The sequence below is a fragment of the Perna viridis genome, chromosome 10, assembly GCF_037379345.1.
Source record: "Perna viridis isolate PV_CMFRI_1.1 ecotype Kerala chromosome 10, ASM3737934v1, whole genome shotgun sequence".
Lineage (NCBI taxonomy): Eukaryota > Metazoa > Mollusca > Bivalvia > Mytilida > Mytilidae > Perna > Perna viridis.
The window spans coordinates 30,817,499-30,835,388 of NC_142454.1; positions in this window are offsets into that span (position 1 = coordinate 30,817,499).

The window sequence follows — 17,890 nt, forward strand, 5'->3', positions numbered from 1 at the left end:
CGAACAAGGTATTCAACTTCCAAGTTAAGCAAGGCATAGTAATATGCAATTTCATACACATATACATGTAGCAAAACATAAGAGTAAGGAGATACAAAATCAGTGTCCGTGATGATCCATCAGAGTTTTAGTAATCACAATGGTTCAGTCTTTAATAGTACAAGTATTTAAAATTAAATAGTGGGTTGAAAAAGGAAGTAATATAAATAAAAAAAGACAATGATTAATTTCTGCTATATTTACATAGTAAAAAAATATGTCAACTGAGGCTTATGTTTTTCTTCACTAAATTGGAATTCAAGTTTTGTTTCATAGCTTGTTTGGATATGACTTAAGCCAACTAGTTAGTATTACATGTTCTTTTACAAAATGAGCAACATTTGACCTTTTTTCCACAGTACAACATCTCATTAAAACCAAAGTAATTTAACAGTTCTTTTCGGTAACATTTGTATTCCAGGAAGCAGAAGTCACTCATAGCACGACAACCCTTTTAGAAATGTCGCTCAAATTGTAATACATTACGGCCTCTGCTTCTTGACCATTTCGCCCGTCTCTTTCTATTTTCTGCATATACTTTTCTACAGTAGTTGGTGGTATACAATGAATTATTCTCTTTATGCATGGAGCATTTAGGCCCATTCCTAGAGCTACGGTGGCTAGAACCAATCTTAGCTCAGACACGATTAATTGTTTCATAGTGTTAGGGTAATCTATATAATACTGGGCAAATATTCTATTTTGTGGAATGGGATCACCAATAAACTGCACATCTTTCAATTTATGAGCTAAATATTGATAAAAGTATCCACGGCATTCCAAACTTTCAACATACATAATTGTTAGTGGAAAACTAGATTGCTTCTCTTTCAACTCACTACTAACAGACTTTATTAGATCATCATATTTCTCAAATTTTCTAATATTAGGGAGTCTTTTCTCAATTTGTATATAAATATTTGGTCTGTCTGGGTTAGCCCAAATAACATAAGAGTTATTATAATTTCATACTTTTTCTAATCCCTTTACTAAGTCCACAGTGGCAGTTGCTGTCAGGGCCAAATGAGCCACACCCTCTGAAATGCAAGTCAGCTCACCAACTTTCTTAAAATCAGGCCTAAAATCATCACCCCTACAAAAGAGTATTTCAATTGAATGTTAATTAAGTATACTGAAAGGCCATTTAAATTTAAACCTTGTGTCTATTAGGTCATCTTTTTTATTGAACTTTAGGTCTGGAATAGATGTACTTTTAAACTTTTCCATTTCAGACAGAAAAAAATTGGCTAGGGATTTTTTTTCAAATTATGAAGGTGTCATAAATGTGTTTAAGCCTAAAAAAAGAATTTGAAATACAGATGGGTTTGCATTTGTTTATTTAATACATGTACATGCAGGGACTGAATTTTAGAATTTTTTTCCACTAGTTTAATTTAGAAAATACTGCAAATTTACAATCACTAAATATAAGTTTCTTTTGTTAATTCTGAACTGGACTTACACATATAATACATATAGAATTTCCAACGCTAATTTGAACAAGAAGAAATATTTTTTACAAGCAAAATTGAATTTAGCAATTATTTCCACTTAAATTCTATCACTGCCATGTATAATGAAATAAAATCAGTTTTTCAAGCACCATGGTTTCCTCAGTGAGGATTGAACCCCAGTCTTCTGCTGTCAAAGCAGACGTTATAACCACTATACTACTGAGGATTTTCAGATGTATTCCATGCTTATTAATAACTAAGTGTAGTATTTAATTACTATATGTGTGATTTGAGAAAATTCATGCCATATATCACTGCCATGTGTAATGAAATAAAATCAGTTTTTCAAGCATCATGATTTGAGAAAATTCATACCATATATTTACAAAATTCAGGTCCTCTACATGTTACGATGTATAAAAGTTTGTAACTATTGTAATTATGTCATTGTTCTTTTCTTCCATTATTACATTGTATAAGCCATTTTTGCTATTATAAAATATTTTTTTAAAACCCTTTTGTACATTTTTTTTAAATTCTGGGTATGCCAAGGGACTATGGAAAAATATACATACATATATCTAAGTTGCAATACAAACCATTCTGAAACCATGTGCAATTCATCTACTACAACAGCACAGACATTATCTTGATAAGTCTTGCTGCGTAGTAAATGACCAAACTTCTTCCTTGAAAATGTTTCAGGATGTGCATAGACGATATTAAACTCTCCATTCTCCAGTCGATGGAATGGAACATCACACACTTAATCAACCTGCTCAGTCTCTTCATCTTCAGTGTCCTCAAAAGTTACTCCATGACTTCCTTACAATTACAAAAATGTACTAATGAAAGAGTTTGGAGGCAATGTTTAGATTGCAAGGATAGACATGTAACATGGGAATAGTGATGTACTGATACCAATGGCAATGCAACTACAAAATGAGTGGTTCATGATAAAATACATGTGAATGGTTTGGCAAAAAAAAAATACCTGATTTCTAATATGATGTTGTTACAAACTAGAATTGTTATGTACATGTACATGTATGCAAAACTTTATACATGTATACCATTATATATTTAGAAAGTTTTTGACTTGTTCGGTTTGATGACACGTTCCGACTTCAAAAGTGCTACAATGTTACTTTTAGGCTTGTCATAAAACAACCCAAAAAACTAAAACATAAAAAATTTGGCAGGTAGGGTTAGTAGAAACACAGATAATTTTTTTAGCCATTAGCATGAACTTTAAAGCCAATGCAGGGGCACAGAAAATAAAACTAGAATAGAATAGTGGTGCCCTAATCCTAGTGCAGCTGCATATTAAATAATGGTTTGGCATATAATTTAAAGATCGAACTATTTTCTAGTGCACACAGAATTTTAATTAGCCATTCTTTGACATTCTTTGTAAAAAAAGCTTTCATATGAATGGGACATTTACTGCTAGAATGTTTTGTATGTATGATTTTAGTTACTTTATGTTCTTTGTTGTGTATGTCTGTTTTCCATGTCTGGTCTTTGTCCCTGGATTACATTCTTTTGATTACCGTTATAACCTTGGTTCCCTTGATTACGCTTTCTTGATGCAGTGAGTCCTATATTTGACTTGGAGGAGAAGCTTTATATTTAAAGTATTTCATAAGACTCGACCAGGAGATTTAACCAAGGACCAACACACACCCTGACTCTCATTTTGGGTAGGCACACTAGTCCGAGCCTAAATTAAGTTTGACAATAATCGAACCAGTACGCCTTTTTATTAAGATAATGCAACTTGTCTAGTAAAGACCAACAGTCGTCATACAAATACTCATTACAAAAGATTTGATTTTTCTTCCAATTGTACATTTTTCCGCTCCTAAATGGTGATATTACTGATATCTCTATAATTTCATTTCTAAGCTCGTCCGTTTCGCTCTTTTATGGAATGAAGTGTCTGATTTTCATGAATATTAGGTATCTATATCACAAAGCTGTGAAACTGAAAAAAAATAATAAAAGCAGGTTCACGTATTTCTTATTCTTGAATAGAAATGTCATTGTTCACCATTTTTGCGTCTGTAAAGTCACCTGATTGACACACTCAAAACCAAATATGATAGTGTATCAACTGCCCTTTTTAAAGGATACGGTTTTCCAATTATAGAGATTTTCGGCACCAAATTGTATCTCCAAGTAATATTCATAGTTACGTATTTTTTTTCCAAATGGAGGCTCCTTTTGGCTTGACATTTCAAATGATACAAACTTAACAATGAAGAGCCTATACTACAAAATTAAAGCTTAGCCTCGCGGATGTCGCTAGGATAATGAATATTTATCAAACTTTAGAAAGACGTGGCACAAGATAACGCAATTTACTAAGATTATAATTTGACATTTTATTTCTCTGCTTTAAGAAGTCGTGTTCATTTCTTGAGGGATCTGTTTGTGCCAATTTAATATCTTTTTGTAACAATGTATTATTTGCGCCAGCTAATTTTACAAAAAATAATATGCGCCAACTTTTAAAGAAGTATAGTAAAATTTCGATTCGAACGTTTTAATGAAATATTAGTATGACTTTCCTCGTCCTTTCTTTAGGCTCGGAACAGGCAGTACTTAAACTAGTGGATTGAGTCACTGTAAAATTAATTTGATATCGATCTTCAAAAAGAGCTGCAAATAAATAAATTGTTTTTATATCTTGCATGTATGAAAGTCAATACAAAAAAGACAATATACAAACACACTGAAATAATAGAACCACAAATATGAATTGTTAAAATAAATGACTGAATTTTTTAATTCTTTACAAACACGATTTTTTTGGGTGATTTATTTTACCGTACGCACATACTTGTTCAATTTTACAATAGAAAAAAAGCTATTTCTTTAAGTTATGTCTGCTCCTCACTGCAGCGGTATTTGTACGTCTGCTTGTCAGACATACATGTATTGCATGCATTCATGATTCGTATTATTATGCATGATACTTCACAATCAGTCTAGCGCAAATGAGTCCCCTATCATAACACATTTTTACAATAATAGAAAAAATATATGAAATATGTATATTGCTACATATATATGTTTACTTATTAACCCACCGCTACACCTTCAAAGTTAGAAGGTATGTGTGGGAGATCATGGGTTCAATACCAAGCCAAGTCACACCAAGAAATACCACAATAAAACAATTCTATGAAACATTTAAATTTATTCTTTTATTTTTTGCAGTGAGTCTTTTTAGCCACGCATTTGTATGCAAGAAATACACTTTGCAATAGAAGGCAAGACATTAAAACTATCATGCGTGTTACAAACAGATGTATCAGAGTCCCCTGAGGTTACGTGGAGAAAGGAAATGACGATATTTTTCAGAATGGAAAATTGGACGTGAAATACCAAAATGATGCGAAGTACACAATTATACTAAGTGATTGATAATTCAAAACATTTCTAGTCTTGACGCCATGAAATACTATTGTGCAGCGATTCGAAAAATATTTTATTTCAGTCCATCTTCGGAGTAAAGTTTGTAGGTACTCATGTTAGTTCTATACAATGTATGACGATATCCCTGATTTTTAGTTCTTTTTGTGTCGCATTTATTACTTTCTGGGTGGGTCCAATTTGTCACTATCATACATGTATCTGTTAAATTCTTGATTTATTTCTTTTTAATTATCGTTCTTATGTCTCATCTTTTGTGTGTATATTTTTCTTGTATATTCCTTTGATCTCAGTTTATACACATATAACTGGTCATTTTTAAACATATATTTTGACCTATTTATAGTTGTAAAATTGATCTATAGCAAAGTTAATTCTTCTTATGCAGCTCATTTTTCTTATCCGCGACCCACTTTTTGTTTTTTGTTTTTTGGTTTTTTTTTTGTTGTTTTTTGTTGTTTTTTTATTTTATTTAATTTTTTTACCTTTGCTGTGGATGTTTGACATGTTGATATATGAACGTGATATCATGATGATCTTCATAGTGATAATGACGTTAAACCTCACGGTGAAATCAACGCACTTTGCTTAATGGAAAAAATGTCCTGGCTATAATTGTATGTTTTTTTTATGCTTCATGTATACAATTATGCATTTGCATGTTCAATCACGAGGTGGTGTTTAACATTAGTTAATTGATGTACAAATCCAAATCATTCACAGAAATTTGTCATGACCACTTCCTGTGGTTTTTCTTTGCAATATGTCCTACGTCCTTTGGCATGACGGTGTACATATGAAATTCTGTGGTATTGCAGGTAACCATTGATAGAGGAAAAATCAATATTTGACATGTACCCTCCTTTAATTTGCACTATATTTTTCTATCTAGTTTTCATCGTGTTATTCTTCTTCTATATATTTAGATGCAACACTTGATAGTATTTGTTCACAACCAGAGTTGAAATCAACACTTATAAGTATAAGTATGTGTAACTACGTATTTTGAATGTCCAGGCAGGTCACAATAAATCAATAATTTGACATGCATCATTAATTTGATCCTCTATCCTACATAATAATACCTAGATGAACTGTCCCGTACTACCATACATCGTGTTTTAAGTTACAGCCCTAGATTAATCCTACGAGGAGGAATGACCCGGCCAGCGAATGCTATATTTTTATATAGCATAGCTGGCCGAGTGGTCTAGGGCGCTGGACTTAGTGCAGGCGGTGTTGCCATAGATGTCACAGCGGTACGAGTTCGAGTCCCGCGGAGGGAACGACCAAAAATTTGCTTCGCAAATTTGACAGTTCTAACATCGTTGGGAATTTTTCAGACCCTTCTATAAGTTTACGTTATCTTCCCTGTATCAATTTGATCCGATGGAGCAGTGTAGCGAATAGAGTCGTTACATTCTGAGACGTTGTATATATATATATATATATATATATATATATATATACAAATTGTATGCAACCCCAGCTTGTTCATATCTATTGCAGTTGGAACAAAACACTACATTTGGCAGATTCTTTTTCGAATTTTCGTTCCTTTTTGCATTTACTTTTTTATTTACTTTGTTTAATTTTGTCGGTTGCCACAACACTAGCTGTATCACGTTAAACAAGTGTATATCTAATTAGTACGTTTAATTTCAATTCATTAATGTTAAGTAGCAAATACCGGTGCATTTTCAGAATATTTTCTAGTGAAAAACTTTTGTACGATTTTACAGGTAGTTGACAGTGATTTCGTGGAAATAGATGAATAGAAAGGAATCTAAAAGGACAAATAAATATCATTGAAATATACCATATCACACTGTGAATACATTTTCCATGTACAAAGCACATTCGGCCAACCAACTCTTTGTATGAGAGAACGTCTCGTTTGCATTTTGCGTTAATATTTTGGGGCAACATTTCAATCTGTATAGCCAATGGATATTGGAAGCGACAAGCATAAACAGAAAAGATATTAAAATAAACATTTCCCAGGTATTGATTAGATTACCTGATTTCAGTTTGTCACACAGTTAATCACAACATCACCAATCGCGGAGGAAATGCAAGAAGCATACATAATCACCGATTCTATAAACAAAGACATTGTCCCAAACCACGTTTTTTGTTAGAGAATTCTACGAACACATAAGCGATCTATCTTATTTTTAGTAGATCTACAGTCCTTCCTTTCGTTGACATCCAAAGGTGTTTATGGAGCATCATTCTGATCTTTCTATACAATTTCTGTTATATCTATACATTTTTATGAAATGTATTTCTATTATCCAAAAGAATTCTTCGGAGGTCTGTACTGAACCAAATATATATGGTTGAAATTACAGTTTAGGAAAACCAATTGAAACTTGATTTAAAATATAACACACATATATTATTGGCACAAAATTCGACAGTTTGTCATAAAAAGATGATGTGTTTGCTTCTTTGACTGACCTTATAGATAATCTGATTCGAAAGAACAACATCGTTAAGCCGAATCTTTTGATCTCAGTTTTCGTAATGTATTGTCTGTATACAATTCTAGTTTCGGAGATCTACCCAAAATAACATTGGATAAAGGACACTACAGCGTCATATATTGACCTACATATAGAGATCAATGGAAATGGAGATCTCACAACCAAAATAGAACAAGCGCGATGATTTCTTATACCGTATTGCCAATTTTCTGTGGTAACATACCTTCAGACGCAGACTTTTTGTATCGCGCTATTTGTATATGCTACAAGATTGAAGTCGTCACTACAGACGTTTTATGGTCATCATCATGAACTCGTGGATCGTTATGGTGTATCCATCTGCACCATGAAAACTGATTTATTCAACGGGTCTTCCTTTCCTCGTTTGTCTACCCCGGACTTGACTTGTTATGAGCAACTCGGTGGGTGTTTCTAGAAAAGCAGAGGACGCTTACCCTACCGGTGCACCTGATCCATGCTCCCAGTTTTTTGTGGAGTCCGAGTTGCTCATTTGCTTTTGTTACTTTGATTTACCTTGGTTTCCTTGATTACTCTTTCTTCAGCACTCAAGTATGGAGTATCCTGGTTCCCGTGACTACATTCAAGGTGTTAGCTACTAGCATTACACTCTCACGAGGTCCCGGGACGGGGTTATTTTCAGTGTTCAAAATGGACCTGGAAGTAAGTGGATGGGAAGCCGCTTCAAGTAAACAAATGTTCTGAATTGATGAGACATGTGTCAGAAAATAATTCAATGAATTTACACACTTTATCTTTTAAGTGTTTACTTTGATTTGATTGATAATTTGAATTTTTTTTAGATACAAATGATAGCTCGCACTCCTAACAACCTGGTTGAGAATGAGCCAGTTTTAGTTACTTAAAGTGGGAACATTTCTTGCTTTTTTATAAGAAAAAACTATAGTTTTTAATATTTCGATATCGCAAGCTAAAGCCATAATATAGAAAAGTACCTGTCAAGATACTTTTTAGTCATGATACATTGTAATATTTTATTTAAATAATGCAAATATTACATGCATGTCCTGAAAATGTATTACAAGCCTAAATGCTTCTGTGCATAGTATTATACACATAGAACTATATGTATGCTAATTGCTTCTTCATACAGTATTCTACACATACATATAAGCATGTTCCCTTCTTTGAAAAAATAACATTTAAAGATATTGACAACTATTCACAGAAGGGGTGTAACTTAGCATGTAAAAGGGTACTGGTGTGCGGCCCAGAAACGTTTTACCCACCCCATTCATATATTCTGACAATGAAAAACATTCATTTAATTGTAATGCATTTTTATAAACCATTTATGTATGTAATGCATCATTTTTGTTATTCAAAGCACACTTATCAATATAACTATTACCATTCAGCAAATTTTTAAGAGATAAACTAATTGAAGGAAAATGGAACGGTTTAAGGCATATTATTGATTATTAGGTAAGGAACTTTTAGTTTTGTTGTACAAATACAAATATTTTATTTTACCAACACATTTACAATAAATGGTCTCTGACATATAAATAGACAATGGTTGAAACAAGCATACTCAACTTGCTCAGTACATGTATGTGTATAAGTTTAAAAATAATAAAATGATAAAAGGTTAAAATATATATGGTTAAGAACGCTCATTTTTCATTCAATTTTGAAAAAAAAATCCTATTCAAATCTGTTGAAAGGCGAATTAAAGAGTTTAGCATTTACAGGTTATTGGGGTCCTACGTGGGCCACATCACAGATATGCTTGATTATTTATTTGAATTCTTCCTAAATATTTTTAGTGTCGTTACATACAAAATATAACATTTTTTTTAAAGTTCGAATTTTCTAAGAGGGATGAGCCACATGGGGTCTACATGGACCAGCCTACATGTATGTCAATAAATTCTGATATACATGTATACGAATCCAGTCTCTACAATACACAATTGTGATGTTTGATATATAAATACATATACATGCGCATGCATTTTTAATCAAACACCTAAGTATATGTAATGAGATATTAATCAATCTAAAGTGTATGTTTTAAACATGGTTTTTATAGTACTTCTTCTTTTTAAATTGATTGATACTAGTTCAAAATGTGCATGTAAATTAAATCTATTTTATAATTAAAACAAATATATAGCCCTTGTTTTTTTTCTATTTCAGGTAAAGAAGCTTAAATACATTTATTCAAATGATTCATTGTTGTGTGATTAGCGAGAGACTGATATAGACCCTGCCATGGGTCATGATTGATGTACTACAAGTATTGTAGAAGATGATGGAGGAAATACATTGTAACCACATACATCTGACCTGGTAAAGCACCAGGTAGACAATCATTCAAAATTTTAACTTTAATATGTACATGTAAAATGACTATCTGGTATTTAGGAGATATTGTTTTACCTTCTCCAACAATTTTCTTTACCCTAAGAGCTAAAAAAATGAAAAAAAAAACAAACACAAACACAGGTGGTAGAAAGCTGCCGTTTTTTTTTTTTTTTTTCATTTTCACGTTTCCACCAAATCTTGGCTAATTTAAAGTGTCGTGTTATTGTCATATCTGAAATGCCCAGCATGAAGTGCTGTCCAGTTACTATATAAGGGTGAGTCTTATTGGGTAAAAACAAGTCAGCTTGTTAAAAATGTTATTTTAGGAAATACAGGGCATTGAAATGTGGTAAAAATGACAATTTTCTAAATGTTGGCATTTGGACAAAATTCAAGGCCAAATATTTTGTTCAGGGTCATTATTAGAACCTATATATGCGCTATTTTTAATAGAGTTGAATACGCCTAGCTAAAAAAAAAATAGGTTTAGAGAAGGGCAATTATAAGCTTAATACCTAACTTTAGATCTTCTCTTGCATATCTCAACCATAAAAAATTCCTTGAAACAAAATGGCGGCCATATCTCCGAAAGAATATTTTGCAATTAAAATTTTATCATGGTGTCCTACCAGATGCACTAAAGTTTATATGTCATTGCCAATCTCACTTTGGGACGGTTTTGCATGGTTTTCTCATGGACAGCCTCTTAATTACCTTCCAATGAGACCCGTGCAGGTCCGGGTGTGGCGTTATAAGAATAGGCCTGCAGCAGCGCTAAGCTTGTCGTAAAAGGCGACTAAATAGTGCTCAGAACCCTAGCCGGAGGCTAGGGTGCTCTCCCCACAGAGCGACTGGGATGTGTGCCCCAGGTGGTGGAATGGGGTACCCCTGGCGTGTTACATGCTGGGGTTGTCAGGCTATAATACGGAAAAACTGACCGCAAACCATAGTGGTGGACCGTGTTGGGAAAGATGCCACGTTTCTCACACGTTAAAGAACCCTACAGTAGTATTCTCCCCGAGTAGGAACCATAGCGCTCCGCCCACAGGAGGACAAATTGCCCGACCGTACCCACCTCTCCCTATTCCCAGTTGCAATCAAAATTTGTCGACCCCATTGTCTTTCTGTCCCATCCCTTTTTCATTTCATCATAATTTCATGTTCATTTCATCATAATTTCATGTTCATTTCATCATCAATTTCATGTTCAACGTCTGAATATAGCTGAAGTATTGCTGCTCGGACGTTAAACCCCAACAACCAAACAAACAAACAAAACCTTTCAATGCAATATTTTGTAACCATACTGGATAAATATATTGTAAATAAAAAAAAATACCAGCATTTTGAAAACATCTTCTGCGATGTAATTGCATTATTTTTTTGTGTGTGAGGAATATCTACCATATCTATATATTTGTATCTAGGTGTACCGTCGTTTTCGGAGTAAAAATGATGTATTATGGTTTTTTATAGTCGGGATTTTAACACTTGGGGTTATAGAAATATTAAGAATGTGATATTTATTACAATTAATGCTAGATAATTGGCTCGAAGATATCTTATCGGATTTTATCCTTGATAGATTTCATTATGTCAGATAGAGACTACGTATTAGTCATCCGAATGTTCGAGCAAAAACAAGTATTTTCATTGGCCTATAATAATTAGGTTATCCATTGTAATTTTTGCGTGTTAATCGAGTATTTGACTTACGACGGATAAAAACATACCTGTAACTTTGTTCGTTCACTGGTTCATCCCGTGGGGCTTTAATCTTTATATTTGATTTGCGTAAGGTTTTGAATTTATTTCTGTAATAATTTCATTTGAAAATTTCATTTTTGGCTTATCCTACACTGGAGACTGAAAGTGAATACCAGAACAACTAAAAGAAAAGACTATTGGAAATTTCATGAGAGGGCTTCAGTTTGGATATTTTAGATTTGTCAGATCCAAGTTCTAATATTTTTTATTTGGAATCAGAGGAACAGTTGAGTAAGCTAAATCAGGTAGGCAGGAAAATTTCCAAATTATCAATAGATAATTCTGAAAAAGAGAAAGCTCTAAAAATGAATTAAAAGCAAAGGAACAAAAACAGGCTTATTCACATGAGGTTGCAATACCTTAAGTTAAGAAAGTCACGATGGTGGATTCGAAATCGAATACACCACGTGCTCAATTAGCTGAGACAGGTGAAGGTGTAGATACATCACGTAAAGAGAAGAATAAGTAGTCCAGAAAGGGCAAAGTAGATTTAAGGTCAAATAGTGATTAAAATGCTTATGTAGACAAATTTTAGATTGAGCAAAACATGGACAAATTAAATCAAGTTTATCAAGTAACGGCAAATCTAGAATTGTAGATTCTTCACCTGATTCGGATGTACCAAATATGAAGGTCGTGTACACTTAAAAGTAAATTGCAAAAAAAGTAAGAAAAGAGTCAAATCTTCAAAGTTTGATAATAGTTCGGAGCATTCAAGTTCAGATGAAGTACCTTGAAAGAGGGTCAATAAAAACTAAAAATATAAACGCAGAAGATTGTCCGTTTCAAGGTGCAGATGGATACACCATAACGATCCACGAGTTCAAGATGACGACCATAAAGGTAAGAGTCCTCTGCTTTTCTGGAAGAACCCGCCGAGCTGTTTATTAAAAGTCATCCAGGGTGGACGAAAGAAGAACCAAAAACTATGACACTTTGAACAAATCAGTTGTCATGGTGCTGATGGAAACAATATGAAGATCCACGAGTTCGTGTTGACGACCATACAACTTCTGTAGCGATGACTTCGATCTTGTAGCAACATAACCCTGTTCCAGAAGCCTATTTGTTAGAGTTCTAGCACGAAACAAAAAGTCTGCTTAGTTTCGGCAAGCTCTGACATAACGTATAAGTTGTGATATGAATACTCCATACGCAGCTGCTGAAGGGATATTGCCACAGATGAAAAAAAAGTTGACAATTTTGAATGAAAAGTTCACGTTTGTCGTAAAGTTTGGTCAATAGTTTTCCTTTACCATCGATTTCTCAGTGACTTCACAGTGTCTGTAGTATTGGAACATGCCTAAAATGTCAATTTTGTTCAGATACAAATTAAGTACTTGGAGCGAAGATAGCTTTTTCTGAGTTTAATTCTGTTAAAACTTCTGGTGTATACAACTTTCAGTTATGTAAAATACCTTCAAACCAAATTTAATTATCTCTTTTTGGCATGATATTCTTAAAAATTATGGTGACTTGAACGTTTGCGATGTTTAGAGTTTGGAAGGCCTGTAGGTCATTTAGGTATACCTGTTGAAGAATCGTCTTGTCAAAATCAAAAAGGTGCAAATGAATTTCCAAATGTTATCAAAAACTACTTAAAGAAATAATTATTATTGTGCAGTTATGAGGACATTTAAATGTAATACTTTTGAAGATCAAATTGCTATACTGCCTCTGAATTCAGTTCCAAAAAAAGATACAAATGGAAGGCAAGTAATTGTAGATTTGATTTATCCTGAAGATAAATCGGTGAATGATGGCATATTAAAAGATCAGTATTTAGATGAGGAGATCAAGTATAGAAATGTTGATAGTTTGGTTGACCTAATAAAAAAAAGACATGTAAATCATGTCACCTTTCCAAACGAGATTTAAAAAGAGCGTTCAGACAAATACCTATAGACCCAAATTACATCAATCTCATAGGTTACAAGTGGAAAGGTCATATATATTTTGAATCAATATTAACTATAGGATTACGTTCAGCCGCATATATTAGGTAGCAAACAAAATCGGTCATTTGCTATATGTGTGAAATTAATGGTGTATATATTTTGAATTATTTAGACGATTTGGCTGGATGTGAAGTTCTTTCAAGTAGTTTATCGGCTTACAATTTTTTGGGTGATTTGTATAGCAAAACAGAAGGCTGTGGGTCCTTCAACTAGAAGATTTTCATAGGTATCATGTTTGATACAAAAAGCATGACTGTGTCCATTGATGACATATAAGATGAAATCTAGTGCATGTTTGGTTGTCAAATGATGTCTGCTCTAGGAAAGAAATTCATTCTTTGATAGGAAAATTTAATTTTGTTTCCAAGTGTGTACGCCAAGGGTAAATTTTCACCGCTTGGTTATTAAACTTGTTCAGGGAATTTCAAAAGCACGGGCATTTTTATGTTCCTCAAGATTTGAAAGGCAATTTATGATGGTGGTCTACTTTCCTTCATACAACGGTGTGTCCGTGATGGCTGCAGAGGGTTGGGCTCAGACTGATCAAAGTTTTGCAATAGAGTTTTGTCTTACTATATGTTGCGAACAATGGGGAATCGGTATTTTTATAGTACATTTCCTGATTTCATTCTAAGCCAGAATAGAATTTGCACATTAAATTGCGAAATGCCCACTAGTGTTGTTGCCCTCAAGCTATGAGGTGAGCAATGAAAGCAAACAAGGGTAGTTATCTACTGTGATAATTTAGTGTCGGTCAGAATGTTGATTACGTTGTCAACAAGAAATGTATTTTTGCAATCTTGCTTACGTGAGATGTCCTTTACTGCTGCCACAAAGAAATTTGAGATAAATCCTTGTATTACCAGTGTTCGTCCAATAGAATACCAGGCATACTGTCACGATGGGATATAAAGATGAAGTATCGGATTCAGTTTGATAGGTTAATGAAGGGCAAAATTTTAATAGAGGATGTTGTTCCTGTAGGACATTTCCAATTCAAACATAATTAGTAGTTTGTATTTTCAGAATTGTATAGAATGTTGTTTAAAGATCTGCATACACCAATGGAACCATGATAAATGTCAAGACAAAATGGAAAACATAATTTCATTTTCTATTTTGCAATGTTTAAGGGTAAAATCCTATTTCAGACTCTGTTGACGTGATGCGCATTCATTCTCAATTGCATTGTGTACGGATAATACGACTAGACTTCGATATCCTGCTCATTCAAGTAGGTAAATATAATATACATAATTGTCAGATAACTGACTTTAATTATTGATATAATAGGCTTGTTTCATCAATACAGTACTTAATTTCATCCAACAAAATTGTTGCTCTCAGCAATTCTGCCTCGTTTTGGTGGATTATGATTATACAGCAAGTGATGCTGTTGCAATGAACAAGAAGCTTTTGAGCTGTATGTGTGTTACAGAAAGAACATAAAGTTTATTCAAACTTATAAAGTGTAATTAAGTATGGAGAGCCTATTTATGATCTTTTTTTTTCAGATATGTCCATGGCGTCGCCATCACCCAAATCATTTTGGAAATATCAAGTTGACATTGTTTTTGAACCAAGTGTTTTACAACATTTAATGAAAGGAAAATTTATTCTCATTGTATTATGGTGTTGATGTGACGTGAACTTTGAATTTTCCAGGGTTATTGTGTGTAATACGTACATCTTTGAATCTTGACCATTTTGTCAACATTTTTTCTTTTGCAGTTTTCAGCCAGGTTTGTTGGATGTGCCTTTTTTGATAATTGTAATTGATTATCAGGTCATACACCCAAAGTAATGATATGTATTTTTACTTAATTTTCCTCAATCAAATGTTTTATGTAACTTACTGTTTAGGCCTTTTTTATTATGGCTGATACTATTTGATTGAAGGACTTTTCAACATTTACAATAGAATTGATCAATAATATTGTACTTTGCCCAATAAATGTTTTTATTTCATTTCATTTATTTTAAGCAATTCATTTACGTGTTTACTTTTTTATTTCAACTATTTTGAGAAATATGACGAATAGCAAAATACAACAAGCTAATTTAAAAAAAAATCGCATGTTTTATTGATATTGTATTCTGACAATAATCTTTAATTGAGGCTTTCCAGGGGATCTTTTGAAATTCCCAGAATCCACATTGAATTGATGATACCACTACGAGAGTAACAAGTGTCGTGGTAAAACTAGTGAGTATAGAAGTTTTGAAAGTGGTGTGGCGGTACATTTTGCAGATCAGAGATGTAGTGTTAATTGAATGGATTCCTTGGAGTTAAGGAGTCCATTACATAGACGATAGATCACAATCATCGTCATTCTTTTTTAACAACATGAAGTTAATAGAGATAATCGGATAATTAACATACATACCTAACGCTCTTACCCAACGAAAGAATCTCATACACTGTATAGTAAAGATTCAAATTAGGAATACTTAAAGTTTGAAAACGAAAGTAAATATTTGTTGTTTAGCATTAAATAGCAAATGTGAATTCTATGCGTATTTTTGGTCCAGGGAAAGGATCTTCTTTTGTGTAAACCTCTGGACCAGCCACTTGCTTGGTTTTTTAAAAATATTTTCTTGGATCTTTTTATTTGCCATGAATATAATGGATTTATAGTTTATAATGGATTGACAGTTTATTTGCAAATGTTTAAGTCTTAGCTAATTTAACGAAATATAAGCTGACAAACAAACATTTAAACAAATGTAGATACAAGTTAGATTGAAAAAAATATATCGGGATGGTAAAGAAAAAAATTCTGAGGACAGACTATTTTATCAAATTCATTAAAAATGTATAACGAAAATTTATTAATTAATTATTAATTATTTATTTATTTATTTATTTATTTATTTATTTATTTATTTATTTATTTATTTATCGTGCTTCGTGCAACGTGTTTCGTGTGGCTTTTGTGTTTTGTTTTGTTTTGTTTTTTTTTGTTTCTTTTTGTTTTTTTTTTTTGTTTTTGTTTTTTGTTTTTTGTTTTTGTTTTTTTTTTTTTTTTTTGTTTTTTTTTTTTTTTTTTTTGTTTTTTTTTTAGTTTTTTAGGTCTAGTCCTTACTTTTGTTCTGAAACATTTCTTATAAGTTTCTTTAGGCTTGTCTGTTCTATGTAAACCCTTTCTCCTCAACCCTTACCCAAAGTCATCTGATTATGTATAATGCGTCCTTTAGATCTATTCCGTATTATTGTGCTGAGTGTTTTCTATTGTGTCAACTGTAACTCCAAGGCTTACACTAACCTTATCCCCGACTCTTACCCTAACTTTTCTCTTTTTCTGTTTGTTTATTTTTTATTGTTTAAATACTAACCCTAACCTTGACTCTTAACCTAACCTTAAACCTTGTTCTGGTAGTTTTCTGTTTAAACATACTAGCCCTAATCACAGGTCTCTAATGTTCTGTAGACTGTAAGTCTATTCCGTATTATTCCGATTTATTTTCTATCATTCTCACCCTAACCCTGGCTCTAACCCTAACTCCCGACCGAAATTTAGCTGTGGCTGTTTTTTTTTCTATTGTTTAAACATTAATCATGACTTTGACCATAACCCTTGACACTAACCCTAACCCTAGTTTTTGCTGCAGTCGTTTCTCTATTATCTCATCACAAACCCTAATCACATTTCTATAGCGTTCTGCAAATCTTTTCCGTATTTTGCTTCTAATCTATTTTCTATTATTCTCACCCTAATCCTAACCCCAACACTAATCTTTGTTTTGGTAGTTTTTTCTATTGTCTAAGCACTAATCCTAATCCCAGGTCTTTAGTGTTGTATAAGTCTGATCCGTATTGATCTGATTCATTTTCTATTTTTCTCACTCTAACCCTGACCCTAACCCTAACCCCTACCCTAACCCTAACCCTAACCCTTCCCCTTACCCTAACCCTAACCCTAACCCTAACCCCTAACCCTAACCCTAACCCTAACCCTAATCACTACCCTAACCCCTACCTTAACCCTAACCCTAACCCTAACCCCTACCCTAACCCTAACCCATACCCTAACCCTAACCATAACCCTAACCCTAACCCCTACCCTAAGCCTAACCCTAACTCTAGCTCTAACCCCAGCCCTAACCCTAACCCTAACCCTAACCCTAACCCTAACCCAAACCCCTACCCTAACCCTAACCCTAACCATAACCCTAACCCTATACCCTACCCTAACCCTAACTCTAGCTCTAACCCTAGCCCTAACCCTAACCCTAACCCTAACCCAAACCCCTACCCTAACCCTAACCCTAACCATAACCCTAACCCTATACCCTACCCTAACCCTAACTCTAGCTCTAACCCTAACCCTAACCCTAACCCTAACCCTAACCCTAACCCTAATCCCTACCCTATCCCCTACCCTAACCCTAA